Here is a 27,061-nt window from a genome sequence, read left to right as displayed (position 1 = left end):
GGCTCTTCCCAGGCCCGGTTGTTGGGTGCGCTCCCACCCTGGCGCGCGCGAAGTTGGAAGTTGGGTTAATTGCCCGGGCGCGCACCTTCGCCAGGGTGGGCACCTTGGTGCGCACACCTTGGCTGGGCTGCGCACCAGGGCGGGCTCAAGATGGCACCAGCATTCCCTTTTTCTCACTATCTTTCAAAACGGAAATTTTAAAATCTCGTTTTTTTTTTGCCTTTTATGGAAATTAGTGAAGGCATCGCATCAAAGGTGCGCACCTCGCTGCCCACCTTGGTGTGCTCCGAGGTGCCCACCACGGTGCGCAACGCCGGTGCGAACCCGGGAGCGCCCCGATGTGTGCTCCAAGGTGCGGCGTGCACGAAGTCGGACCCCGGTTTGCCCCGGGTGCGCACCTCGCGTGCACCTTGGTGCGCACACCTTGGCTGGGTTGCGCGGCCTGGTGGGCACCATGGTGCGCACCAAGGAGCGCTCCGAAGTGTGCTCCAAGGTGCGGCGTGCACGAAGTCGGAGCCCGGTTTGCCCCGGGTACGCACCTCGCGTGCACCTTCGCCGGGGTGGGCACCTCGGCTGGGTTGCGCGCCCTGGTGCGCACCAAGGAGCGCTCCGAAGTGTGCTCCAAGGTGCGGCGTGCACGAAGTCGGAGCCCGGTTTGCCCCGGGTGCGCACCTTCGCCGCGGTGCGCACCATGGCGTGCACGAAGTCGGAGCCCGGTTTGCCCCGGGTGCGCACCTCGCGTGCACCTTCGGCGGGGTTGCGCGCCCTGGTGGGCACCATGGTGCGCACCAAGGAGCGCTCCGAAGTGTGCTCCAAGGTGCGGCGTGCACGAAGTCGGAGCCCGGTTTGCCCCGGGTGCGCACCTCGCGTGCACCTTCGGCGGGGTTGCGCGCCCTGGTGGGCACCATGGTGCGCACCAAGGAGCGCTCCGAAGTGTGCTCCAAGGTGCGGCGTGCACGAAGTCGGAGCCCGGTTTGCCCCGGGTGCGCACCTCGCGTGCACCTTCGCCGCGGTGGGCACCATGGCGTGCACGAAGTCGGAGCCCGGTTTGCCCCGGGTGCGCACCTCGCGTGCACCTTCGCCGGGGTGGGCACCTCGGCTGGGTTGCGCGCCCTGGTGCGCACCAAGGAGCGCTCCGAAGTGTGCTCCAAGGTGCGGCGTGCACGAAGTCGGAGCCCGGTTTGCCCCGGGTGCGCACCTCGCGTGCACCTTCGCCAGGGTGGGCACCTCGGTGCGCACACCTTCTCAATGTTTTCTTGCCTTTTCTGGAAATTGGTGAAGGCAGCGCATCAAAGGTGCGCACCTCGGTGTGCTCCGAGGTGCGAACCCGAGAGCGCTCCGAGGTGCCCACGAAGTCGAAAGTCGGGTTAATTGCATTGTTTTCCCCGGGTGCGCTCCGAGGTGCGCAACATCGGCGCGCACCAAGGAGGGCTCCGAAGTGTGCTCCAAGGTGCGCACGATGGCGTGCACCTCTGGTGCGCACGATTCGGAGCTCGGTTTGACCGGGGTGCGCACACCTTGGCTGGGTTGCGCACCTTTTGTGCGCTCCAAGGTGCGCACGAAGTCGGAGCTCGGTTTGCCCCGGGTGCGCACCTTCGCCAGGGTGCGCACCTTGATGCGCACGCCTTGGCTGGGCTGCGCACCTTGGTGGGCGCCATGGTGCGCACCTTTCGTGCGCTCCAAGGTGCGCACGAAGTCGGAGCTCGGTTTGCCCCGGGTGCGCACCTTGGTGGGCGCCATGGTGCACTCCGAGGTGCCCAAGATTGGTGCGCACCAAGGAGCGCTCCGAAGTGCGCTCCAAGGTGCGCGCGAAGTCGAAAGTTGGGTTAATTGTCCGGTTTGCCTCGGGTGCGCACCTTGCGTGCACCTTCGCCAGGGTGGGCGCCTTGGTGCGCACACCTTGGCTGGGCTGCGCACACCTTGGCACCCGCGTTTCCTTCATTTTAAATTTTTTTTTTTTACAATCTCTCAAGTGGGAAATTCTATAATCTCAACTTTTTTTGCCTTTTCAGGAAACTTTTGAATGGAGCGCATCATTGGTGCGCTCCGAAGTGTGCTCCAAAGCTCTCTCCAGCTGCGTGCACCTGCCCCGGCCGCGCACCCGGCCCCGCCCAGCTTCGCTCACCTGTCCCGGGCGTCTGGTGCGGAACCTTAGAGTAAGAAACATCACCGTGCACCTTGGCCAACGTGCGCGACTCGACCGAGCGCGCACTGGCCGAGGTGCACACCGATTTCACCTGGGTGCGCGCGCAGCACCTCGGGCGCACCGGGGTGCGCGCACAACGCCCGGGTTGCACCGTGGCCTGTGTGCTCGGGGCGCCTCGGGTGCGCGCTCGGTGTCGCCCCCGCGCGCGCGGTAGTGCGGGCAGCGCACCCCGGCCCGGCCCGGCCCCGACGAGAACGCAAACGGGCAAAAGGTTTATTCAAATAGCATTGCGACGCCCGGCGAAAAACTAAAAAAGGGTGCAACACCGGGACTTCCCGGGAGGTCACCCATCCCAGTACTACTCCGGCCCAAGCGCGCTTAACTGCGGAGTTCTGATGGGATCCGGTGCACTAACGCTGGTATGATCGCACCCGTTATGAGCTTGTCGCAGTGTGTACTTAGCAAACCGCGACCCACGTGCGAATCCACCCCGGCCACCCACCCCCGTCGAGGTGCACACCCTCCCTCGCGAAGTGCGCCCCGTTCGCCAAGTGTGAGCCCTGCCCGGGTGCGCGCACCTTGCTAGGGCGTCGGGTGTGCACCCGGCCCGGCCTACGTGCGTGCACCTGGAGGGGGCGTCGTGTGCGTGCAGTGTCCCGTCTGCAACGCGGTGCCCACACACCACCTCGGGCGCAACGACCTGCGCTCACATGTGGGCCGAGTGCACCTTGGTGCATGTTCGGGGCGCCTCGGGTGCACGCTCGATCTTGCCCCGGTGCACCAAGGCGCTCGGTTTGCCCCGGGTGCGCACTTGGTGCAAGGTGGGCACCCAAAATAGGGATCAAGCACCAAAACACAAGTTTCGGGATGCAAAATGGGACCCAAGGACCACAAATGCGTTCCAAGACCCATGATGGGTCCACGAGAACAAAAATGTGTTCCGAGACTTAATAAACAAATATTGGGTTTTAGGAGAAGAAACATGCTCTGATGCCCAAAACGAGAATCGACCCCGAAAAGGCCACAGGCCAAAAGTGGGATGCGAGACAAAAAAAAATGGGACCCGAGGACCAAAATTGGGTTCCCAGGTCGAAGACAGGGCAACCGGACAAGAAACGACCTCTAAGGCTCGAAATGAGTCCCGACGACTAAAACTTGACAAGAAGCACCCATCAGGCACCCAACTCGACACCCATGGGATGCCGACCCACCCGGGCTTCCACCTAGCACACCTTGGCACCCACCCACCCTCGCACCCAACCTCGCACCCAACTTAGCACCTTTGAACCCACATTGGCACTCACCCTGACCCTGGCACCTTGGAACCCACATTGGCACTCACCTTGACCCTGGCACCCACCTTTGCACTCACCTTGGGACCCACCCTGGCTCCCACCTCGGCACCCACCCAGACACCCACCTTGGTTCCTTGGCACCCACCTTGGATCCTTGGCACCCACCCCGACACCCACCTTGGCACGCAACTTGGCTACTTGCCACCCACCTTGGCTCCTTGACGCCCACCCCGACAACCACCCCGTGACCTACCCTGGCTAGGGTTGGTGCACACCCACCCTGGTGCCCACCTTGGCACCCACCCTATGACCCACCTTAGCACGCACCTTAGTACCCACCCCGTTACCCACCCTAGGACCCACCCCGTGACCCACCTTGGCCAGGGTGGGTGCCTTGGTGCGCACAACTTGCCTGGGCTGCACACCAGGGCGGGCTCAAGATGGCACCCGCGTTCCGTTTTTTTCACTATCTTTCAAAACGGAAATTTTAAAATCTCATTTTTTTCTTTTTTTTGCCTTTTCTGGAAATTAGTGAAGGCAGCGCATCAAAGGTGCGCAATGCTGGTGCGAACCCGGGAGCGCTCCGATGTGTGCTCCAAGGTGCGGCGTGCACGAAGTCCGAGCCCGGTTTGCCCCGGGTGCGCACCTCGCGTGCACCTTCGCCGGGGTGAGCACCTTGGCTGGGTTGCGCGCCCTGGTGCGTACCAAGGAGCGCTCTGAAGTGTGCTCCAAGGTGCGGCGTGCACGAAGTCGGAGCCCGGTTTGCCCCGGGTGTGCACCTCGGGTGCGCACCTCGCGTGCACCTTCGCTGCGGTGGGCACCTTGGCTGGGTTGCGCGCCTTGGTGGGCACCATGCAGTGCACGAAGTCGGAGCCCGGTTTGCCCCGGGCGCGCACCTCCGCCAGGGTGGGCACCTTGGTGCGCACAACTTGCCTGGGCTGCGCATCAGGAAGGGCTCAAGATGGCACCCGCGTTCCGTTTTTTTCACTATCTTTCAGAACGGAAATTTTAAAATATCGTTTTTTTTTGCCTTTTCTGGAAATTAGTGAAGGCAGCGCATCAAAGGTGCGCAACGCTGGTGCGAACCTGGGAGCGCTCCGATGTGTGCTCCAAGGTGCGGCGTGCACGAAGTCGGAGCCCGGTTTGCCTCGGGTGCGCCCTGGTGGGCACCATGGTGCGCACCAAGGAGCGCTCCGAAGTGTGCTCCAAGGTGCGGCCTGCACGAAGTCGGAGCCCGGTTTGCCCCGGGTGTGCACCTCGGGTGGGCACCTTGGTGCGCATGCCTTGCCTGGGCTGCGCACCAGGGCGGGCTCAAGATGGCACCCGCGTTCCTTTTTTTTCACTATCTTTCAAAACGGAAATTTTAAAATCTCATTTTTTTTTGCCTTTTTCTGGAAATTAGTGAAGGCAGCGCATCAAAGGTGCGCACCTCGCTGCCCACCACGGTGCGCAACGCCGGTGGGCACCCGGGAGTGCTTCGAAGTGTGCTCCAAGGTGCTGCGTGCACGTTGTCGGAGCCCGGTTTGCCCCGGGTGCGCACCTCGCGTGCACCTTCGTCGGGGTGGGCACCTTGGCTTGGTTTGCCCCGGCTGCGCTCCGAAGCGGGGTTATTGGAGCGCCGCCTCTTTTTTTGTCGGAGCGTTTGGTGGGGTTTCTCGCATTGGCTCTTCCGAGGCCCGGTTGCCACCCTGGCGCGCACGAAGTCGGAAGTAGGGTTAATTGCCCGGGTGCGCACCTTTGCCAGGGTGGCACCTTACCTGGGCTGCGCACCAGGGCGGGCTCAAGATGGCACGCGCGTTCCGTTTTTTTCACTATCTTTCAAAACGGAAATTTTAAAATCTCCTTTTTTTTTTGCCTTTTCTGGAAATTAGTGAAGGCAGCGCATCAAAGGTGCGCACCTCGCTGCCCACCTTGGTGTGCTCTGAGGTGCGCACCCGGGAGCGCTACGAAGTGTGCTCCAAGGTGCGGCGTGCACGTTGTCGGAGCCCGGTTTGCCCCGGGTGCGCACCTCGCCTGCACCTTGGCCGGGGTGGGCACCTTGGCTGGGTTTGCCCAGGGTGCGCTCCGAAGCGGGGTTACTGGAGCGCCCCCTCTTTTTTTGTCAGAGAGTTTGGTGGGGTTTCTCGCATTGGCTCTTCCCAGGCCCGGTTGTTGGGTGCGCTCCCACCCTGGCGCGCGCGAAGTTGGAAGTTGGGTTAATTGCCCGGGCGCGCACCTTCGCCAGGGTGGGCACCTTGGTGCGCAAACCTTGGCTGGGCTGCGCACCAGGGCGGGCTCAAGATGGCACCAGCATTCCCTTTTTCTCACTATCTTTCAAAACGGAAATTTTAAAATCTCGTTTTTTTTTTGCCTTTTATGGAAATTAGTGAAGGCATCGCATCAAAGGTGCGCACCTCGCTGCCCACCTTGGTGTGCTCCGAGGTGCCCACCACGGTGCGCAACGCCGGTGCGAACCCGGGAGCGCCCCGATGTGTGCTCCAAGGTGCGGCGTGCACGAAGTCGGACCCCGGTTTGCCCCGGGTGCGCACCTCGCGTGCACCTTGGTGCGCACACCTTGGCTGGGTTGCGCGGCCTGGTGGGCACCATGGTGCGCACCAAGGAGCGCTCCGAAGTGTGCTCCAAGGTGCGGCGTGCACGAAGTCGGAGCCCGGTTTGCCCCGGGTGCGCACCTTCGCCGCGGTGGGCACCATGGCGTGCACGAAGTCGGAGCCCGGTTTGCCCCGGGTGCGCACCTCGCGTGCACCTTCGCCGGGGTGGGCACCTCGGCTGGGTTGCGCGCCCTGGTGCGCACCAAGGAGCGCTCTGAAGTGTGCTCCAAGGTGCGGCGTGCACGAAGTCGGAGCCCGGTTTGCCCCGGGTGTGCACCTCGCGTGCACCTTCGCTGCGGTGGGCACCTTGGCTGGGTTGCGCGCCTTGGTGGGCACCATGCAGTGCACGAAGTCGGAGCCCGGTTTGCCCCGGGCGCGCACCTCCGCCAGGGTGGGCACCTTGGTGCGCACAACTTGCCTGGGCTGCGCACCAGGAAGGGCTCAAGATGGCACCCGCGTTCCGTTTTTTTCACTATCTTTCAGAACGGAAATTTTAAAATATCGTTTTTTTTTGCCTTTTCTGGAAATTAGTGAAGGCAGCGCATCAAAGGTGCGCAACGCTGGTGCGAACCTGGGAGCGCTCCGATGTGTGCTCCAAGGTGCGGCGTGCACGAAGTCGGACCCCGGTTTGCCCCGGGTGCGCACCTCGCGTGCACCTTGGTGCGCACACCTTGGCTGGGTTGCGCGCCCTGGTGGGCACCATGGTGCGCACCAAGGAGCGCTCCGAAGTGTGCTCCAAGGTGCGGCGTGCACGAAGTCGGAGCCCGGTTTGCCCCGGGTGCGCACCTCGCGTGCACCTTCGCCGCGGTGGGCACCATGGCGTGCACGAAGTCGGAGCCCGGTTTGCCCCGGGTGCGCACCTCGCGTGCACCTTCGCCGGGGTGGGCACCTTAGTGTGCAGACCTTGGCTGGGTTGCGCGCCCTGGTGGGCACCATGGTGCGCACCAAGGAGCGCTCCGAAGTGTGCTCCAAGGTGCGGCCTGCACGAAGTCGGAGCCCGGTTTGCCCCGGGTGTGCACCTCGGGTGGGCACCTTGGTGCGCATGCCTTGCCTGGGCTGCGCACCAGGGCGGGCTCAAGATGGCACCCGCGTTCCTTTTTTTTCACTATCTTTCAAAACGGAAATTTTAAAATCTCATTTTTTTTTGCCTTTTTCTGGAAATTAGTGAAGGCAGCGCATCAAAGGTGCGCACCTCGCTGCCCACCACGGTGCGCAACGCCGGTGGGCACCCGGGAGTGCTTCGAAGTGTGCTCCAAGGTGCTGCGTGCACGTTGTCGGAGCCCGGTTTGCCCCGGGTGCGCACCTCGCGTGCACCTTCGTCGGGGTGGGCACCTTGGCTGGGTTTGCCCCGGCTGCGCTCCGAAGCGGGGTTATTGGAGCGCCGCCTCTTTTTTTGTCGGAGCGTTTGGTGGGGTTTCTCGCATTGGCTCTTCCGAGGCCCGGTTGCCACCCTGGCGCGCACGAAGTCGGAAGTAGGGTTAATTGCCCGGGTGCGCACCTTTGCCAGGGTGGGCACCTTACCTGGGCTGCGCACCAGGGCGGGCTCAAGATGGCACGCGCGTTCCGTTTTTTTCACTATCTTTCAAAACGGAAATTTTAAAATCTCCTTTTTTTTTTGCCTTTTCTGGAAATTAGTGAAGGCAGCGCATCAAAGGTGCGCACCTCGCTGCCCACCTTGGTGTGCTCTGAGGTGCGCACCCGGGAGCGCTACGAAGTGTGCTCCAAGGTGCGGCGTGCACGTTGTCGGAGCCCGGTTTGCCCCGGGTGCGCACCTCGCCTGCACCTTGGCCGGGGTGGGCACCTTGGCTGGGTTTGCCCAGGGTGCGCTCCGAAGCGGGGTTACTGGAGCGCCCCCTCTTTTTTTGTCAGAGCGTTTGGTGGGGTTTCTCGCATTGGCTCTTCCCAGGCCCGGTTGTTGGGTGCGCTCCCACCCTGGCGCGCGCGAAGTTGGAAGTTGGGTTAATTGCCCGGGCGCGCACCTTCGCCAGGGTGGGCACCTTGGTGCGCACACCTTGGCTGGGCTGCGCACCAGGGCGGGCTCAAGATGGCACCAGCATTCCCTTTTTCTCACTATCTTTCAAAACGGAAATTTTAAAATCTCGTTTTTTTTTTGCCTTTTATGGAAATTAGTGAAGGCATCGCATCAAAGGTGCGCACCTCGCTGCCCACCTTGGTGTGCTCCGAGGTGCCCACCACGGTGCGCAACGCCGGTGCGAACCCGGGAGCGCCCCGATGTGTGCTCCAAGGTGCGGCGTGCACGAAGTCGGACCCCGGTTTGCCCCGGGTGCGCACCTCGCGTGCACCTTGGTGCGCACACCTTGGCTGGGTTGCGCGGCCTGGTGGGCACCATGGTGCGCACCAAGGAGCGCTCCGAAGTGTGCTCCAAGGTGCGGCGTGCACGAAGTCGGAGCCCGGTTTGCCCCGGGTACGCACCTCGCGTGCACCTTCGCCGGGGTGGGCACCTCGGCTGGGTTGCGCGCCCTGGTGCGCACCAAGGAGCGCTCCGAAGTGTGCTCCAAGGTGCGGCGTGCACGAAGTCGGAGCCCGGTTTGCCCCGGGTGCGCACCTTCGCCGCGGTGCGCACCATGGCGTGCACGAAGTCGGAGCCCGGTTTGCCCCGGGTGCGCACCTCGCGTGCACCTTCGGCGGGGTTGCGCGCCCTGGTGGGCACCATGGTGCGCACCAAGGAGCGCTCCGAAGTGTGCTCCAAGGTGCGGCGTGCACGAAGTCGGAGCCCGGTTTGCCCCGGGTGCGCACCTCGCGTGCACCTTCGGCGGGGTTGCGCGCCCTGGTGGGCACCATGGTGCGCACCAAGGAGCGCTCCGAAGTGTGCTCCAAGGTGCGGCGTGCACGAAGTCGGAGCCCGGTTTGCCCCGGGTGCGCACCTCGCGTGCACCTTCGCCGCGGTGGGCACCATGGCGTGCACGAAGTCGGAGCCCGGTTTGCCCCGGGTGCGCACCTCGCGTGCACCTTCGCCGGGGTGGGCACCTCGGCTGGGTTGCGCGCCCTGGTGCGCACCAAGGAGCGCTCCAAAGTGTGCTCCAAGGTGCGGCGTGCACGAAGTCGGAGCCCGGTTTGCCCCGGGTGCGCACCTCGCGTGCACCTTCGCCAGGGTGGGCACCTCGGTGCGCACACCTTCTCAATGTTTTCTTGCCTTTTCTGGAAATTGGTGAAGGCAGCGCATCAAAGGTGCGCACCTCGGTGTGCTCCGAGGTGCGAACCCGAGAGCGCTCCGAGGTGCCCACGAAGTCGAAAGTCGGGTTAATTGCATTGTTTTCCCCGGGTGCGCTCCGAGGTGCGCAACATCGGCGCGCACCAAGGAGGGCTCCGAAGTGTGCTCCAAGGTGCGCACGATGGCGTGCACCTCTGGTGCGCACGATTCGGAGCTCGGTTTGACCGGGGTGCGCACACCTTGGCTGGGTTGCGCACCTTTTGTGCGCTCCAAGGTGCGCACGAAGTCGGAGCTCGGTTTGCCCCGGGTGCGCACCTTCGCCAGGGTGCGCACCTTGATGCGCACGCCTTGGCTGGGCTGCGCACCTTGGTGGGCGCCATGGTGCGCACCTTTCGTGCGCTCCAAGGTGCGCACGAAGTCGGAGCTCGGTTTGCCCCGGGTGCGCACCTTGGTGGGCGCCATGGTGCACTCCGAGGTGCCCAAGATTGGTGCGCACCAAGGAGCGCTCCGAAGTGCGCTCCAAGGTGCGCGCGAAGTCGAAAGTTGGGTTAATTGTCCGGTTTGCCTCGGGTGCGCACCTTGCGTGCACCTTCGCCAGGGTGGGCGCCTTGGTGCGCACACCTTGGCTGGGCTGCGCACACCTTGGCACCCGCGTTTCCTTCATTTTAAATTTTTTTTTTTTACAATCTCTCAAGTGGGAAATTCTATAATCTCAACTTTTTTTGCCTTTTCAGGAAACTTTTGAATGGAGCGCATCATTGGTGCGCTCCGAAGTGTGCTCCAAAGCTCTCTCCAGCTGCGTGCACCTGCCCCGGCCGCGCACCCGGCCCCGCCCAGCTTCGCTCACCTGTCTCGGGCGTCTGGTGCGGAACCTTAGAGTAAGAAACATCACCGTGCACCTTGGCCAACGTGCGCGACTCGACCGAGCGCGCACTGGCCGAGGTGCACACCGATTTCACCTGGGTGCGCGCGCAGCACCTCGGGCGCACCGGGGTGCGCGCACAACGCCCGGGTTGCACCGTGGCCTGTGTGCTCGGGGCGCCTCGGGTGCGCGCTCGGTGTCGCCCCCGCGCGCGCGGTAGTGCGGGCAGCGCACCCCGGCCCGGCCCGGCCCCGACGAGAACGCAAACGGGCAAAAGGTTTATTCAAATAGCATTGCGACGCCCGGCGAAAAACTAAAAAAGGGTGCAACACCGGGACTTCCCGGGAGGTCACCCATCCCAGTACTACTCCGGCCCAAGCGCGCTTAACTGCGGAGTTCTGATGGGATCCGGTGCACTAACGCTGGTATGATCGCACCCGTTATGAGCTTGTCGCAGTGTGTACTTAGCAAACCGCGACCCACGTGCGAATCCACCCCGGCCACCCACCCCCGTCGAGGTGCACACCCTCCCTCGCGAAGTGCGCCCCGTTCGCCAAGTGTGAGCCCTGCCCGGGTGCGCGCACCTTGCTAGGGCGTCGGGTGTGCACCCGGCCCGGCCTACGTGCGTGCACCTGGAGGGGGCGTCGTGTGCGTGCAGTGTCCCGTCTGCAACGCGGTGCCCACACACCACCTCGGGCGCAACGACCTGCGCTCACATGTGGGCCGAGTGCACCTTGGTGCATGTTCGGGGCGCCTCGGGTGCACGCTCGATCTTGCCCCGGTGCACCAAGGCGCTCGGTTTGCCCCGGGTGCGCACTTGGTGCAAGGTGGGCACCCAAAATAGGGATCAAGCACCAAAACACAAGTTTCGGGATGCAAAATGGGACCCAAGGACCACAAATGCGTTCCAAGACCCATGATGGGTCCACGAGAACAAAAATGTGTTCCGAGACTTAATAAACAAATATTGGGTTTTAGGAGAAGAAACATGCTCTGATGCCCAAAACGAGAATCGACCCCGAAAAGGCCACAGGCCAAAAGTGGGATGCGAGACAAAAAAAAATGGGACCCGAGGACCAAAATTGGGTTCCCAGGTCGAAGACAGGGCAACCGGACAAGAAACGACCTCTAAGGCTCGAAATGAGTCCCGACGACTAAAACTTGACAAGAAGCACCCATCAGGCACCCAACTCGACACCCATGGGATGCCGACCCACCCGGGCTTCCACCTAGCACACCTTGGCACCCACCCACCCTCGCACCCAACCTCGCACCCAACTTAGCACCTTTGAACCCACATTGGCACTCACCCTGACCCTGGCACCTTGGAACCCACATTGGCACTCACCTTGACCCTGGCACCCACCTTTGCACTCACCTTGGGACCCACCCTGGCTCCCACCTCGGCACCCACCCAGACACCCACCTTGGTTCCTTGGCACCCACCTTGGATCCTTGGCACCCACCCCGACACCCACCTTGGCACGCAACTTGGCTACTTGCCACCCACCTTGGCTCCTTGACGCCCACCCCGACAACCACCCCGTGACCTACCCTGGCTAGGGTTGGTGCACACCCACCCTGGTGCCCACCTTGGCACCCACCCTATGACCCACCTTGGCACGCACCTTAGTACCCACCCCGTTACCCACCCTAGGACCCACCCCGTGACCCACCTTGGCCAGGGTGGGTGCCTTGGTGCGCACAACTTGCCTGGGCTGCACACCAGGGCGGGCTCAAGATGGCACCCGCGTTCCGTTTTTTTCACTATCTTTCAAAACGGAAATTTTAAAATCTCATTTTTTTCTTTTTTTTGCCTTTTCTGGAAATTAGTGAAGGCAGCGCATCAAAGGTGCGCAATGCTGGTGCGAACCCGGGAGCGCTCCGATGTGTGCTCCAAGGTGCGGCGTGCACGAAGTCCGAGCCCGGTTTGCCCCGGGTGCGCACCTCGCGTGCACCTTCGCCGGGGTGAGCACCTTGGCTGGGTTGCGCGCCCTGGTGCGTACCAAGGAGCGCTCTGAAGTGTGCTCCAAGGTGCGGCGTGCACGAAGTCGGAGCCCGGTTTGCCCCGGGTGTGCACCTCGGGTGCGCACCTCGCGTGCACCTTCGCTGCGGTGGGCACCTTGGCTGGGTTGCGCGCCTTGGTGGGCACCATGCAGTGCACGAAGTCGGAGCCCGGTTTGCCCCGGGCGCGCACCTCCGCCAGGGTGGGCACCTTGGTGCGCACAACTTGCCTGGGCTGCGCATCAGGAAGGGCTCAAGATGGCACCCGCGTTCCGTTTTTTTCACTATCTTTCAGAACGGAAATTTTAAAATATCGTTTTTTTTTGCCTTTTCTGGAAATTAGTGAAGGCAGCGCATCAAAGGTGCGCAACGCTGGTGCGAACCTGGGAGCGCTCCGATGTGTGCTCCAAGGTGCGGCGTGCACGAAGTCGGAGCCCGGTTTGCCTCGGGTGCGCCCTGGTGGGCACCATGGTGCGCACCAAGGAGCGCTCCGAAGTGTGCTCCAAGGTGCGGCCTGCACGAAGTCGGAGCCCGGTTTGCCCCGGGTGTGCACCTCGGGTGGGCACCTTGGTGCGCATGCCTTGCCTGGGCTGCGCACCAGGGCGGGCTCAAGATGGCACCCGCGTTCCTTTTTTTTCACTATCTTTCAAAACGGAAATTTTAAAATCTCATTTTTTTTTGCCTTTTTCTGGAAATTAGTGAAGGCAGCGCATCAAAGGTGCGCACCTCGCTGCCCACCACGGTGCGCAACGCCGGTGGGCACCCGGGAGTGCTTCGAAGTGTGCTCCAAGGTGCTGCGTGCACGTTGTCGGAGCCCGGTTTGCCCCGGGTGCGCACCTCGCGTGCACCTTCGTCGGGGTGGGCACCTTGGCTTGGTTTGCCCCGGCTGCGCTCCGAAGCGGGGTTATTGGAGCGCCGCCTCTTTTTTTGTCGGAGCGTTTGGTGGGGTTTCTCGCATTGGCTCTTCCGAGGCCCGGTTGCCACCCTGGCGCGCACGAAGTCGGAAGTAGGGTTAATTGCCCGGGTGCGCACCTTTGCCAGGGTGGCACCTTACCTGGGCTGCGCACCAGGGCGGGCTCAAGATGGCACGCGCGTTCCGTTTTTTTCACTATCTTTCAAAACGGAAATTTTAAAATCTCCTTTTTTTTTTGCCTTTTCTGGAAATTAGTGAAGGCAGCGCATCAAAGGTGCGCACCTCGCTGCCCACCTTGGTGTGCTCTGAGGTGCGCACCCGGGAGCGCTACGAAGTGTGCTCCAAGGTGCGGCGTGCACGTTGTCGGAGCCCGGTTTGCCCCGGGTGCGCACCTCGCCTGCACCTTGGCCGGGGTGGGCACCTTGGCTGGGTTTGCCCAGGGTGCGCTCCGAAGCGGGGTTACTGGAGCGCCCCCTCTTTTTTTGTCAGAGAGTTTGGTGGGGTTTCTCGCATTGGCTCTTCCCAGGCCCGGTTGTTGGGTGCGCTCCCACCCTGGCGCGCGCGAAGTTGGAAGTTGGGTTAATTGCCCGGGCGCGCACCTTCGCCAGGGTGGGCACCTTGGTGCGCAAACCTTGGCTGGGCTGCGCACCAGGGCGGGCTCAAGATGGCACCAGCATTCCCTTTTTCTCACTATCTTTCAAAACGGAAATTTTAAAATCTCGTTTTTTTTTTGCCTTTTATGGAAATTAGTGAAGGCATCGCATCAAAGGTGCGCACCTCGCTGCCCACCTTGGTGTGCTCCGAGGTGCCCACCACGGTGCGCAACGCCGGTGCGAACCCGGGAGCGCCCCGATGTGTGCTCCAAGGTGCGGCGTGCACGAAGTCGGACCCCGGTTTGCCCCGGGTGCGCACCTCGCGTGCACCTTGGTGCGCACACCTTGGCTGGGTTGCGCGGCCTGGTGGGCACCATGGTGCGCACCAAGGAGCGCTCCGAAGTGTGCTCCAAGGTGCGGCGTGCACGAAGTCGGAGCCCGGTTTGCCCCGGGTGCGCACCTTCGCCGCGGTGGGCACCATGGCGTGCACGAAGTCGGAGCCCGGTTTGCCCCGGGTGCGCACCTCGCGTGCACCTTCGCCGGGGTGGGCACCTCGGCTGGGTTGCGCGCCCTGGTGCGCACCAAGGAGCGCTCTGAAGTGTGCTCCAAGGTGCGGCGTGCACGAAGTCGGAGCCCGGTTTGCCCCGGGTGTGCACCTCGCGTGCACCTTCGCTGCGGTGGGCACCTTGGCTGGGTTGCGCGCCTTGGTGGGCACCATGCAGTGCACGAAGTCGGAGCCCGGTTTGCCCCGGGCGCGCACCTCCGCCAGGGTGGGCACCTTGGTGCGCACAACTTGCCTGGGCTGCGCACCAGGAAGGGCTCAAGATGGCACCCGCGTTCCGTTTTTTTCACTATCTTTCAGAACGGAAATTTTAAAATATCGTTTTTTTTTGCCTTTTCTGGAAATTAGTGAAGGCAGCGCATCAAAGGTGCGCAACGCTGGTGCGAACCTGGGAGCGCTCCGATGTGTGCTCCAAGGTGCGGCGTGCACGAAGTCGGACCCCGGTTTGCCCCGGGTGCGCACCTCGCGTGCACCTTGGTGCGCACACCTTGGCTGGGTTGCGCGCCCTGGTGGGCACCATGGTGCGCACCAAGGAGCGCTCCGAAGTGTGCTCCAAGGTGCGGCGTGCACGAAGTCGGAGCCCGGTTTGCCCCGGGTGCGCACCTCGCGTGCACCTTCGCCGCGGTGGGCACCATGGCGTGCACGAAGTCGGAGCCCGGTTTGCCCCGGGTGCGCACCTCGCGTGCACCTTCGCCGGGGTGGGCACCTTAGTGTGCAGACCTTGGCTGGGTTGCGCGCCCTGGTGGGCACCATGGTGCGCACCAAGGAGCGCTCCGAAGTGTGCTCCAAGGTGCGGCCTGCACGAAGTCGGAGCCCGGTTTGCCCCGGGTGTGCACCTCGGGTGGGCACCTTGGTGCGCATGCCTTGCCTGGGCTGCGCACCAGGGCGGGCTCAAGATGGCACCCGCGTTCCTTTTTTTTCACTATCTTTCAAAACGGAAATTTTAAAATCTCATTTTTTTTTGCCTTTTTCTGGAAATTAGTGAAGGCAGCGCATCAAAGGTGCGCACCTCGCTGCCCACCACGGTGCGCAACGCCGGTGGGCACCCGGGAGTGCTTCGAAGTGTGCTCCAAGGTGCTGCGTGCACGTTGTCGGAGCCCGGTTTGCCCCGGGTGCGCACCTCGCGTGCACCTTCGTCGGGGTGGGCACCTTGGCTGGGTTTGCCCCGGCTGCGCTCCGAAGCGGGGTTATTGGAGCGCCGCCTCTTTTTTTGTCGGAGCGTTTGGTGGGGTTTCTCGCATTGGCTCTTCCGAGGCCCGGTTGCCACCCTGGCGCGCACGAAGTCGGAAGTAGGGTTAATTGCCCGGGTGCGCACCTTTGCCAGGGTGGGCACCTTACCTGGGCTGCGCACCAGGGCGGGCTCAAGATGGCACGCGCGTTCCGTTTTTTTCACTATCTTTCAAAACGGAAATTTTAAAATCTCTTTTTTTTTTGCCTTTTCTGGAAATTAGTGAAGGCAGCGCATCAAAGGTGCGCACCTCGCTGCCCACCTTGGTGTGCTCTGAGGTGCGCACCCGGGAGCGCTACGAAGTGTGCTCCAAGGTGCGGCGTGCACGTTGTCGGAGCCCGGTTTGCCCCGGGTGCGCACCTCGCCTGCACCTTGGCCGGGGTGGGCACCTTGGCTGGGTTTGCCCAGGGTGCGCTCCGAAGCGGGGTTACTGGAGCGCCCCCTCTTTTTTTGTCAGAGCGTTTGGTGGGGTTTCTCGCATTGGCTCTTCCCAGGCCCGGTTGTTGGGTGCGCTCCCACCCTGGCGCGCGCGAAGTTGGAAGTTGGGTTAATTGCCCGGGCGCGCACCTTCGCCAGGGTGGGCACCTTGGTGCGCACACCTTGGCTGGGCTGCGCACCAGGGCGGGCTCAAGATGGCACCAGCATTCCCTTTTTCTCACTATCTTTCAAAACGGAAATTTTAAAATCTCGTTTTTTTTTTGCCTTTTATGGAAATTAGTGAAGGCATCGCATCAAAGGTGCGCACCTCGCTGCCCACCTTGGTGTGCTCCGAGGTGCCCACCACGGTGCGCAACGCCGGTGCGAACCCGGGAGCGCCCCGATGTGTGCTCCAAGGTGCGGCGTGCACGAAGTCGGACCCCGGTTTGCCCCGGGTGCGCACCTCGCGTGCACCTTGGTGCGCACACCTTGGCTGGGTTGCGCGGCCTGGTGGGCACCATGGTGCGCACCAAGGAGCGCTCCGAAGTGTGCTCCAAGGTGCGGCGTGCACGAAGTCGGAGCCCGGTTTGCCCCGGGTACGCACCTCGCGTGCACCTTCGCCGGGGTGGGCACCTCGGCTGGGTTGCGCGCCCTGGTGCGCACCAAGGAGCGCTCCGAAGTGTGCTCCAAGGTGCGGCGTGCACGAAGTCGGAGCCCGGTTTGCCCCGGGTGCGCACCTTCGCCGCGGTGCGCACCATGGCGTGCACGAAGTCGGAGCCCGGTTTGCCCCGGGTGCGCACCTCGCGTGCACCTTCGGCGGGGTTGCGCGCCCTGGTGGGCACCATGGTGCGCACCAAGGAGCGCTCCGAAGTGTGCTCCAAGGTGCGGCGTGCACGAAGTCGGAGCCCGGTTTGCCCCGGGTGCGCACCTCGCGTGCACCTTCGGCGGGGTTGCGCGCCCTGGTGGGCACCATGGTGCGCACCAAGGAGCGCTCCGAAGTGTGCTCCAAGGTGCGGCGTGCACGAAGTCGGAGCCCGGTTTGCCCCGGGTGCGCACCTCGCGTGCACCTTCGCCGCGGTGGGCACCATGGCGTGCACGAAGTCGGAGCCCGGTTTGCCCCGGGTGCGCACCTCGCGTGCACCTTCGCCGGGGTGGGCACCTCGGCTGGGTTGCGCGCCCTGGTGCGCACCAAGGAGCGCTCCGAAGTGTGCTCCAAGGTGCGGCGTGCACGAAGTCGGAGCCCGGTTTGCCCCGGGTGCGCACCTCGCGTGCACCTTCGCCAGGGTGGGCACCTCGGTGCGCACACCTTCTCAATGTTTTCTTGCCTTTTCTGGAAATTGGTGAAGGCAGCGCATCAAAGGTGCGCACCTCGGTGTGCTCCGAGGTGCGAACCCGAGAGCGCTCCGAGGTGCCCACGAAGTCGAAAGTCGGGTTAATTGCATTGTTTTCCCCGGGTGCGCTCCGAGGTGCGCAACATCGGCGCGCACCAAGGAGGGCTCCGAAGTGTGCTCCAAGGTGCGCACGATGGCGTGCACCTCTGGTGCGCACGATTCGGAGCTCGGTTTGACCGGGGTGCGCACACCTTGGCTGGGTTGCGCACCTTTTGTGCGCTCCAAGGTGCGCACGAAGTCGGAGCTCGGTTTGCCCCGGGTGCGCACCTTCGCCAGGGTGCGCACCTTGATGCGCACGCCTTGGCTGGGCTGCGCACCTTGGTGGGCGCCATGGTGCGCACCTTTCGTGCGCTCCAAGGTGCGCACGAAGTCGGAGCTCGGTTTGCCCCGGGTGCGCACCTTGGTGGGCGCCATGGTGCACTCCGAGGTGCCCAAGATTGGTGCGCACCAAGGAGCGCTCCGAAGTGCGCTCCAAGGTGCGCGCGAAGTCGAAAGTTGGGTTAATTGTCCGGTTTGCCTCGGGTGCGCACCTTGCGTGCACCTTCGCCAGGGTGGGCGCCTTGGTGCGCACACCTTGGCTGGGCTGCGCACACCTTGGCACCCGCGTTTCCTTCATTTTAAATTTTTTTTTTTTACAATCTCTCAAGTGGGAAATTCTATAATCTCAACTTTTTTTGCCTTTTCAGGAAACTTTTGAATGGAGCGCATCATTGGTGCGCTCCGAAGTGTGCTCCAAAGCTCTCTCCAGCTGCGTGCACCTGCCCCGGCCGCGCACCCGGCCCCGCCCAGCTTCGCTCACCTGTCCCGGGCGTCTGGTGCGGAACCTTAGAGTAAGAAACATCACCGTGCACCTTGGCCAACGTGCGCGACTCGACCGAGCGCGCACTGGCCGAGGTGCACACCGATTTCACCTGGGTGCGCGCGCAGCACCTCGGGCGCACCGGGGTGCGCGCACAACGCCCGGGTTGCACCGTGGCCTGTGTGCTCGGGGCGCCTCGGGTGCGCGCTCGGTGTCGCCCCCGCGCGCGCGGTAGTGCGGGCAGCGCACCCCGGCCCGGCCCGGCCCCGACGAGAACGCAAACGGGCAAAAGGTTTATTCAAATAGCATTGCGACGCCCGGCGAAAAACTAAAAAAGGGTGCAACACCGGGACTTCCCGGGAGGTCACCCATCCCAGTACTACTCCGGCCCAAGCGCGCTTAACTGCGGAGTTCTGATGGGATCCGGTGCACTAACGCTGGTATGATCGCACCCGTTATGAGCTTGTCGCAGTGTGTACTTAGCAAACCGCGACCCACGTGCGAATCCACCCCGGCCACCCACCCCCGTCGAGGTGCACACCCTCCCTCGCGAAGTGCGCCCCGTTCGCCAAGTGTGAGCCCTGCCCGGGTGCGCGCACCTTGCTAGGGCGTCGGGTGTGCACCCGGCCCGGCCTACGTGCGTGCACCTGGAGGGGGCGTCGTGTGCGTGCAGTGTCCCGTCTGCAACGCGGTGCCCACACACCACCTCGGGCGCAACGACCTGCGCTCACATGTGGGCCGAGTGCACCTTGGTGCATGTTCGGGGCGCCTCGGGTGCACGCTCGATCTTGCCCCGGTGCACCAAGGCGCTCGGTTTGCCCCGGGTGCGCACTTGGTGCAAGGTGGGCACCCAAAATAGGGATCAAGCACCAAAACACAAGTTTCGGGATGCAAAATGGGACCCAAGGACCACAAATGCGTTCCAAGACCCATGATGGGTCCACGAGAACAAAAATGTGTTCCGAGACTTAATAAACAAATATTGGGTTTTAGGAGAAGAAACATGCTCTGATGCCCAAAACGAGAATCGACCCCGAAAAGGCCACAGGCCAAAAGTGGGATGCGAGACAAAAAAAAATGGGACCCGAGGACCAAAATTGGGTTCCCAGGTCGAAGACAGGGCAACCGGACAAGAAACGACCTCTAAGGCTCGAAATGAGTCCCGACGACTAAAACTTGACAAGAAGCACCCATCAGGCACCCAACTCGACACCCATGGGATGCCGACCCACCCGGGCTTCCACCTAGCACACCTTGGCACCCACCCACCCTCGCACCCAACCTCGCACCCAACTTAGCACCTTTGAACCCACATTGGCACTCACCCTGACCCTGGCACCTTGGAACCCACATTGGCACTCACCTTGACCCTGGCACCCACCTTTGCACTCACCTTGGGACCCACCCTGGCTCCCACCTCGGCACCCACCCAGACACCCACCTTGGTTCCTTGGCACCCACCTTGGATCCTTGGCACCCACCCCGACACCCACCTTGGCACGCAACTTGGCTACTTGCCACCCACCTTGGCTCCTTGACGCCCACCCCGACAACCACCCCGTGACCTACCCTGGCTAGGGTTGGTGCACACCCACCCTGGTGCCCACCTTGGCACCCACCCTATGACCCACCTTGGCACGCACCTTAGTACCCACCCCGTTACCCACCCTAGGACCCACCCCGTGACCCACCTTGGCCAGGGTGGGTGCCTTGGTGCGCACAACTTGCCTGGGCTGCACACCAGGGCGGGCTCAAGATGGCACCCGCGTTCCGTTTTTTTCACTATCTTTCAAAACGGAAATTTTAAAATCTCATTTTTTTCTTTTTTTTGCCTTTTCTGGAAATTAGTGAAGGCAGCGCATCAAAGGTGCGCAATGCTGGTGCGAACCCGGGAGCGCTCCGATGTGTGCTCCAAGGTGCGGCGTGCACGAAGTCCGAGCCCGGTTTGCCCCGGGTGCGCACCTCGCGTGCACCTTCGCCGAGGTGAGCACCTTGGCTGGGTTGCGCGCCCTGGTGCGTACCAAGGAGCGCTCTGAAGTGTGCTCCAAGGTGCGGCGTGCACGAAGTCGGAGCCCGGTTTGCCCCGGGTGTGCACCTCGGGTGCGCACCTCGCGTGCACCTTCGCTGCGGTGGGCACCTTGGCTGGGTTGCGCGCCTTGGTGGGCACCATGCAGTGCACGAAGTCGGAGCCCGGTTTGCCCCGGGCGCGCACCTCCGCCAGGGTGGGCACCTTGGTGCGCACAACTTGCCTGGGCTGCGCATCAGGAAGGGCTCAAGATGGCACCCGCGTTCCGTTTTTTTCACTATCTTTCAGAACGGAAATTTTAAAATATCGTTTTTTTTTGCCTTTTCTGGAAATTAGTGAAGGCAGCGCATCAAAGGTGCGCAACGCTGGTGCGAACCTGGGAGCGCTCCGATGTGTGCTCCAAGGTGCGGCGTGCACGAAGTCGGAGCCCGGTTTGCCTCGGGTGCGCCCTGGTGGGCACCATGGTGCGCACCAAGGAGCGCTCCGAAGTGTGCTCCAAGGTGCGGCCTGCACGAAGTCGGAGCCCGGTTTGCCCCGGGTGTGCACCTCGGGTGGGCACCTTGGTGCGCATGCCTTGCCTGGGCTGCGCACCAGGGCGGGCTCAAGATGGCACCCGCGTTCCTTTTTTTTCACTATCTTTCAAAACGGAAATTTTAAAATCTCATTTTTTTTTGCCTTTTTCTGGAAATTAGTGAAGGCAGCGCATCAAAGGTGCGCACCTCGCTGCCCACCACGGTGCGCAACGCCGGTGGGCACCCGGGAGTGCTTCGAAGTGTGCTCCAAGGTGCTGCGTGCACGTTGTCGGAGCCCGGTTTGCCCCGGGTGCGCACCTCGCGTGCACCTTCGTCGGGGTGGGCACCTTGGCTTGGTTTGCCCCGGCTGCGCTCCGAAGCGGGGTTATTGGAGCGCCGCCTCTTTTTTTGTCGGAGCGTTTGGTGGGGTTTCTCGCATTGGCTCTTCCGAGGCCCGGTTGCCACCCTGGCGCGCACGAAGTCGGAAGTAGGGTTAATTGCCCGGGTGCGCACCTTTGCCAGGGTGGCACCTTACCTGGGCTGCGCACCAGGGCGGGCTCAAGATGGCACGCGCGTTCCGTTTTTTTCACTATCTTTCAAAACGGAAATTTTAAAATCTCCTTTTTTTTTTGCCTTTTCTGGAAATTAGTGAAGGCAGCGCATCAAAGGTGCGCACCTCGCTGCCCACCTTGGTGTGCTCTGAGGTGCGCACCCGGGAGCGCTACGAAGTGTGCTCCAAGGTGCGGCGTGCACGTTGTCGGAGCCCGGTTTGCCCCGGGTGCACACCTCGCCTGCACCTTGGCCGGGGTGGGCACCTTGGCTGGGTTTGCCCAGGGTGCGCTCCGAAGCGGGGTTACTGGAGCGCCCCCTCTTTTTTTGTCAGAGAGTTTGGTGGGGTTTCTCGCATTGGCTCTTCCCAGGCCCGGTTGTTGGGTGCGCTCCCACCCTGGCGCGCGCGAAGTTGGAAGTTGGGTTAATTGCCCGGGCGCGCACCTTCGCCAGGGTGGGCACCTTGGTGCGCAAACCTTGGCTGGGCTGCGCACCAGGGCGGGCTCAAGATGGCACCAGCATTCCCTTTTTCTCACTATCTTTCAAAACGGAAATTTTAAAATCTCGTTTTTTTTTTGCCTTTTATGGAAATTAGTGAAGGCATCGCATCAAAGGTGCGCACCTCGCTGCCCACCTTGGTGTGCTCCGAGGTGCCCACCACGGTGCGCAACGCCGGTGCGAACCCGGGAGCGCCCCGATGTGTGCTCCAAGGTGCGGCGTGCACGAAGTCGGACCCCGGTTTGCCCCGGGTGCGCACCTCGCGTGCACCTTGGTGCGCACACCTTGGCTGGGTTGCGCGGCCTGGTGGGCACCATGGTGCGCACCAAGGAGCGCTCCGAAGTGTGCTCCAAGGTGCGGCGTGCACGAAGTCGGAGCCCGGTTTGCCCCGGGTGCGCACCTTCGCCGCGGTGGGCACCATGGCGTGCACGAAGTCGGAGCCCGGTTTGCCCCGGGTGCGCACCTCGCGTGCACCTTCGCCGGGGTGGGCACCTCGGCTGGGTTGCGCGCCCTGGTGCGCACCAAGGAGCGCTCTGAAGTGTGCTCCAAGGTGCGGCGTGCACGAAGTCGGAGCCCGGTTTGCCCCGGGTGTGCACCTCGCGTGCACCTTCGCTGCGGTGGGCACCTTGGCTGGGTTGCGCGCCTTGGTGGGCACCATGCAGTGCACGAAGTCGGAGCCCGGTTTGCCCCGGGCGCGCACCTCCGCCAGGGTGGGCACCTTGGTGCGCACAACTTGCCTGGGCTGCGCACCAGGAAGGGCTCAAGATGGCACCCGCGTTCCGTTTTTTTCACTATCTTTCAGAACGGAAATTTTAAAATATCGTTTTTTTTTGCCTTTTCTGGAAATTAGTGAAGGCAGCGCATCAAAGGTGCGCAACGCTGGTGCGAACCTGGGAGCGCTCCGATGTGTGCTCCAAGGTGCGGCGTGCACGAAGTCGGACCCCGGTTTGCCCCGGGTGCGCACCTCGCGTGCACCTTGGTGCGCACACCTTGGCTGGGTTGCGCGCCCTGGTGGGCACCATGGTGCGCACCAAGGAGCGCTCCGAAGTGTGCTCCAAGGTGCGGCGTGCACGAAGTCGGAGCCCGGTTTGCCCCGGGTGCGCACCTCGCGTGCACCTTCGCCGCGGTGGGCACCATGGCGTGCACGAAGTCGGAGCCCGGTTTGCCCCGGGTGCGCACCTCGCGTGCACCTTCGCCGGGGTGGGCACCTTAGTGTGCAGACCTTGGCTGGGTTGCGCGCCCTGGTGGGCACCATGGTGCGCACCAAGGAGCGCTCCGAAGTGTGCTCCAAGGTGCGGCCTGCACGAAGTCGGAGCCCGGTTTGCCCCGGGTGTGCACCTCGGGTGGGCACCTTGGTGCGCATGCCTTGCCTGGGCTGCGCACCAGGGCGGGCTCAAGATGGCACCCGCGTTCCTTTTTTTTCACTATCTTTCAAAACGGAAATTTTAAAATCTCATTTTTTTTTGCCTTTTTCTGGAAATTAGTGAAGGCAGCGCATCAAAGGTGCGCACCTCGCTGCCCACCACGGTGCGCAACGCCGGTGGGCACCCGGGAGTGCTTCGAAGTGTGCTCCAAGGTGCTGCGTGCACGTTGTCGGAGCCCGGTTTGCCCCGGGTGCGCACCTCGCGTGCACCTTCGTCGGGGTGGGCACCTTGGCTGGGTTTGCCCCGGCTGCGCTCCGAAGCGGGGTTATTGGAGCGCCGCCTCTTTTTTTGTCGGAGCGTTTGGTGGGGTTTCTCGCATTGGCTCTTCCGAGGCCCGGTTGCCACCCTGGCGCGCACGAAGTCGGAAGTAGGGTTAATTGCCCGGGTGCGCACCTTTGCCAGGGTGGGCACCTTACCTGGGCTGCGCACCAGGGCGGGCTCAAGATGGCACGCGCGTTCCGTTTTTTTCACTATCTTTCAAAACGGAAATTTTAAAATCTCCTTTTTTTTTTGCCTTTTCTGGAAATTAGTGAAGGCAGCGCATCAAAGGTGCGCACCTCGCTGCCCACCTTGGTGTGCTCTGAGGTGCGCACCCGGGAGCGCTACGAAGTGTGCTCCAAGGTGCGGCGTGCACGTTGTCGGAGCCCGGTTTGCCCCGGGTGCGCACCTCGCCTGCACCTTGGCCGGGGTGGGCACCTTGGCTGGGTTTGCCCAGGGTGCGCTCCGAAGCGGGGTTACTGGAGCGCCCCCTCTTTTTTTGTCAGAGCGTTTGGTGGGGTTTCTCGCATTGGCTCTTCCCAGGCCCGGTTGTTGGGTGCGCTCCCACCCTGGCGCGCGCGAAGTTGGAAGTTGGGTTAATTGCCCGGGCGCGCACCTTCGCCAGGGTGGGCACCTTGGTGCGCACACCTTGGCTGGGCTGCGCACCAGGGCGGGCTCAAGATGGCACCAGCATTCCCTTTTTCTCACTATCTTTCAAAACGGAAATTTTAAAATCTCGTTTTTTTTTTGCCTTTTATGGAAATTAGTGAAGGCATCGCATCAAAGGTGCGCACCTCGCTGCCCACCTTGGTGTGCTCCGAGGTGCCCACCACGGTGCGCAACGCCGGTGCGAACCCGGGAGCGCCCCGATGTGTGCTCCAAGGTGCGGCGTGCACGAAGTCGGACCCCGGTTTGCCCCGGGTGCGCACCTCGCGTGCACCTTGGTGCGCACACCTTGGCTGGGTTGCGCGGCCTGGTGGGCACCATGGTGCGCACCAAGGAGCGCTCCGAAGTGTGCTCCAAGGTGCGGCGTGCACGAAGTCGGAGCCCGGTTTGCCCCGGGTACGCACCTCGCGTGCACCTTCGCCGGGGTGGGCACCTCGGCTGGGTTGCGCGCCCTGGTGCGCACCAAGGAGCGCTCCGAAGTGTGCTCCAAGGTGCGGCGTGCACGAAGTCGGAGCCCGGTTTGCCCCGGGTGCGCACCTTCGCCGCGGTGCGCACCATGGCGTGCACGAAGTCGGAGCCCGGTTTGCCCCGGGTGCGCACCTCGCGTGCACCTTCGGCGGGGTTGCGCGCCCTGGTGGGCACCATGGTGCGCACCAAGGAGCGCTCCGAAGTGTGCTCCAAGGTGCGGCGTGCACGAAGTCGGAGCCCGGTTTGCCCCGGGTGCGCACCTCGCGTGCACCTTCGGCGGGGTTGCGCGCCCTGGTGGGCACCATGGTGCGCACCAAGGAGCGCTCCGAAGTGTGCTCCAAGGTGCGGCGTGCACGAAGTCGGAGCCCGGTTTGCCCCGGGTGCGCACCTCGCGTGCACCTTCGCCGCGGTGGGCACCATGGCGTGCACGAAGTCGGAGCCCGGTTTGCCCCGGGTGCGCACCTCGCGTGCACCTTCGCCGGGGTGGGCACCTCGGCTGGGTTGCGCGCCCTGGTGCGCACCAAGGAGCGCTCCGAAGTGTGCTCCAAGGTGCGGCGTGCACGAAGTCGGAGCCCGGTTTGCCCCGGGTGCGCACCTCGCGTGCACCTTCGCCAGGGTGGGCACCTCGGTGCGCACACCTTCTCAATGTTTTCTTGCCTTTTCTGGAAATTGGTGAAGGCAGCGCATCAAAGGTGCGCACCTCGGTGTGCTCCGAGGTGCGAACCCGAGAGCGCTCCGAGGTGCCCACGAAGTCGAAAGTCGGGTTAATTGCATTGTTTTCCCCGGGTGCGCTCCGAGGTGCGCAACATCGGCGCGCACCAAGGAGGGCTCCGAAGTGTGCTCCAAGGTGCGCACGATGGCGTGCACCTCTGGTGCGCACGATTCGGAGCTCGGTTTGACCGGGGTGCGCACACCTTGGCTGGGTTGCGCACCTTTTGTGCGCTCCAAGGTGCGCACGAAGTCGGAGCTCGGTTTGCCCCGGGTGCGCACCTTCGCCAGGGTGCGCACCTTGATGCGCACGCCTTGGCTGGGCTGCGCACCTTGGTGGGCGCCATGGTGCGCACCTTTCGTGCGCTCCAAGGTGCGCACGAAGTCGGAGCTCGGTTTGCCCCGGGTGCGCACCTTGGTGGGCGCCATGGTGCACTCCGAGGTGCCCAAGATTGGTGCGCACCAAGGAGCGCTCCGAAGTGCGCTCCAAGGTGCGCGCGAAGTCGAAAGTTGGGTTAATTGTCCGGTTTGCCTCGGGTGCGCACCTTGCGTGCACCTTCGCCAGGGTGGGCGCCTTGGTGCGCACACCTTGGCTGGGCTGCGCACACCTTGGCACCCGCGTTTCCTTCATTTTAAATTTTTTTTTTTTACAATCTCTCAAGTGGGAAATTCTATAATCTCAACTTTTTTTGCCTTTTCAGGAAACTTTTGAATGGAGCGCATCATTGGTGCGCTCCGAAGTGTGCTCCAAAGCTCTCTCCAGCTGCGTGCACCTGCCCCGGCCGCGCACCCGGCCCCGCCCAGCTTCGCTCACCTGTCCCGGGCGTCTGGTGCGGAACCTTAGAGTAAGAAACATCACCGTGCACCTTGGCCAACGTGCGCGACTCGACCGAGCGCGCACTGGCCGAGGTGCACACCGATTTCACCTGGGTGCGCGCGCAGCACCTCGGGCGCACCGGGGTGCGCGCACAACGCCCGGGTTGCACCGTGGCCTGTGTGCTCGGGGCGCCTCGGGTGCGCGCTCGGTGTCGCCCCCGCGCGCGCGGTAGTGCGGGCAGCGCACCCCGGCCCGGCCCGGCCCCGACGAGAACGCAAACGGGCAAAAGGTTTATTCAAATAGCATTGCGACGCCCGGCGAAAAACTAAAAAAGGGTGCAACACCGGGACTTCCCGGGAGGTCACCCATCCCAGTACTACTCCGGCCCAAGCGCGCTTAACTGCGGAGTTCTGATGGGATCCGGTGCACTAACGCTGGTATGATCGCACCCGTTATGAGCTTGTCGCAGTGTGTACTTAGCAAACCGCGACCCACGTGCGAATCCACCCCGGCCACCCACCCCCGTCGAGGTGCACACCCTCCCTCGCGAAGTGCGCCCCGTTCGCCAAGTGTGAGCCCTGCCCGGGTGCGCGCACCTTGCTAGGGCGTCGGGTGTGCACCCGGCCCGGCCTACGTGCGTGCACCTGGAGGGGGCGTCGTGTGCGTGCAGTGTCCCGTCTGCAACGCGGTGCCCACACACCACCTCGGGCGCAACGACCTGCGCTCACATGTGGGCCGAGTGCACCTTGGTGCATGTTCGGGGCGCCTCGGGTGCACGCTCGATCTTGCCCCGGTGCACCAAGGCGCTCGGTTTGCCCCGGGTGCGCACTTGGTGCAAGGTGGGCACCCAAAATAGGGATCAAGCACCAAAACACAAGTTTCGGGATGCAAAATGGGACCCAAGGACCACAAATGCGTTCCAAGACCCATGATGGGTCCACGAGAACAAAAATGTGTTCCGAGACTTAATAAACAAATATTGGGTTTTAGGAGAAGAAACATGCTCTGATGCCCAAAACGAGAATCGACCCCGAAAAGGCCACAGGCCAAAAGTGGGATGCGAGACAAAAAAAAATGGGACCCGAGGACCAAAATTGGGTTCCCAGGTCGAAGACAGGGCAACCGGACAAGAAACGACCTCTAAGGCTCGAAATGAGTCCCGACG

At 63.0% G+C, this 27,061-nt stretch overlaps 4 non-coding genes across 4 annotated transcripts; all 4 read right to left on the bottom strand.

The window, feature by feature from the left end:
- Positions 1-2,460: 2,460 nt before the first annotated feature.
- On the bottom strand, positions 2,461-2,579 carry LOC131870127 (5S ribosomal RNA). The gene has a single exon (XR_009368476.1). It is a non-coding gene; the product is annotated as a 5S ribosomal RNA (ribosomal RNA).
- A 7,804-nt stretch (positions 2,580-10,383) lies between these two features.
- On the bottom strand, positions 10,384-10,502 carry LOC131870123 (5S ribosomal RNA). Its single transcript, XR_009368472.1, has one exon. It is a non-coding gene; the product is annotated as a 5S ribosomal RNA (ribosomal RNA).
- Positions 10,503-18,305: 7,803 nt separating this feature from the next.
- LOC131870111 (5S ribosomal RNA) lies at positions 18,306-18,424 on the bottom strand. Its single transcript, XR_009368461.1, has one exon. It is a non-coding gene; the product is annotated as a 5S ribosomal RNA (ribosomal RNA).
- Positions 18,425-26,228: 7,804 nt separating this feature from the next.
- LOC131870100 (5S ribosomal RNA) lies at positions 26,229-26,347 on the bottom strand. The gene has a single exon (XR_009368450.1). It is a non-coding gene; the product is annotated as a 5S ribosomal RNA (ribosomal RNA).
- Positions 26,348-27,061: the final 714 nt, after the last annotated feature.

The sequence above is a fragment of the Cryptomeria japonica genome, unplaced genomic scaffold (genome assembly GCF_030272615.1).
Source record: "Cryptomeria japonica unplaced genomic scaffold, Sugi_1.0 HiC_scaffold_289, whole genome shotgun sequence".
NCBI classification, from domain to species: domain Eukaryota; kingdom Viridiplantae; phylum Streptophyta; class Pinopsida; order Cupressales; family Cupressaceae; genus Cryptomeria; species Cryptomeria japonica.
Note: the sequence above shows the minus strand (reverse complement) of the source record. Positions and strands in the feature narration are given on the sequence as shown.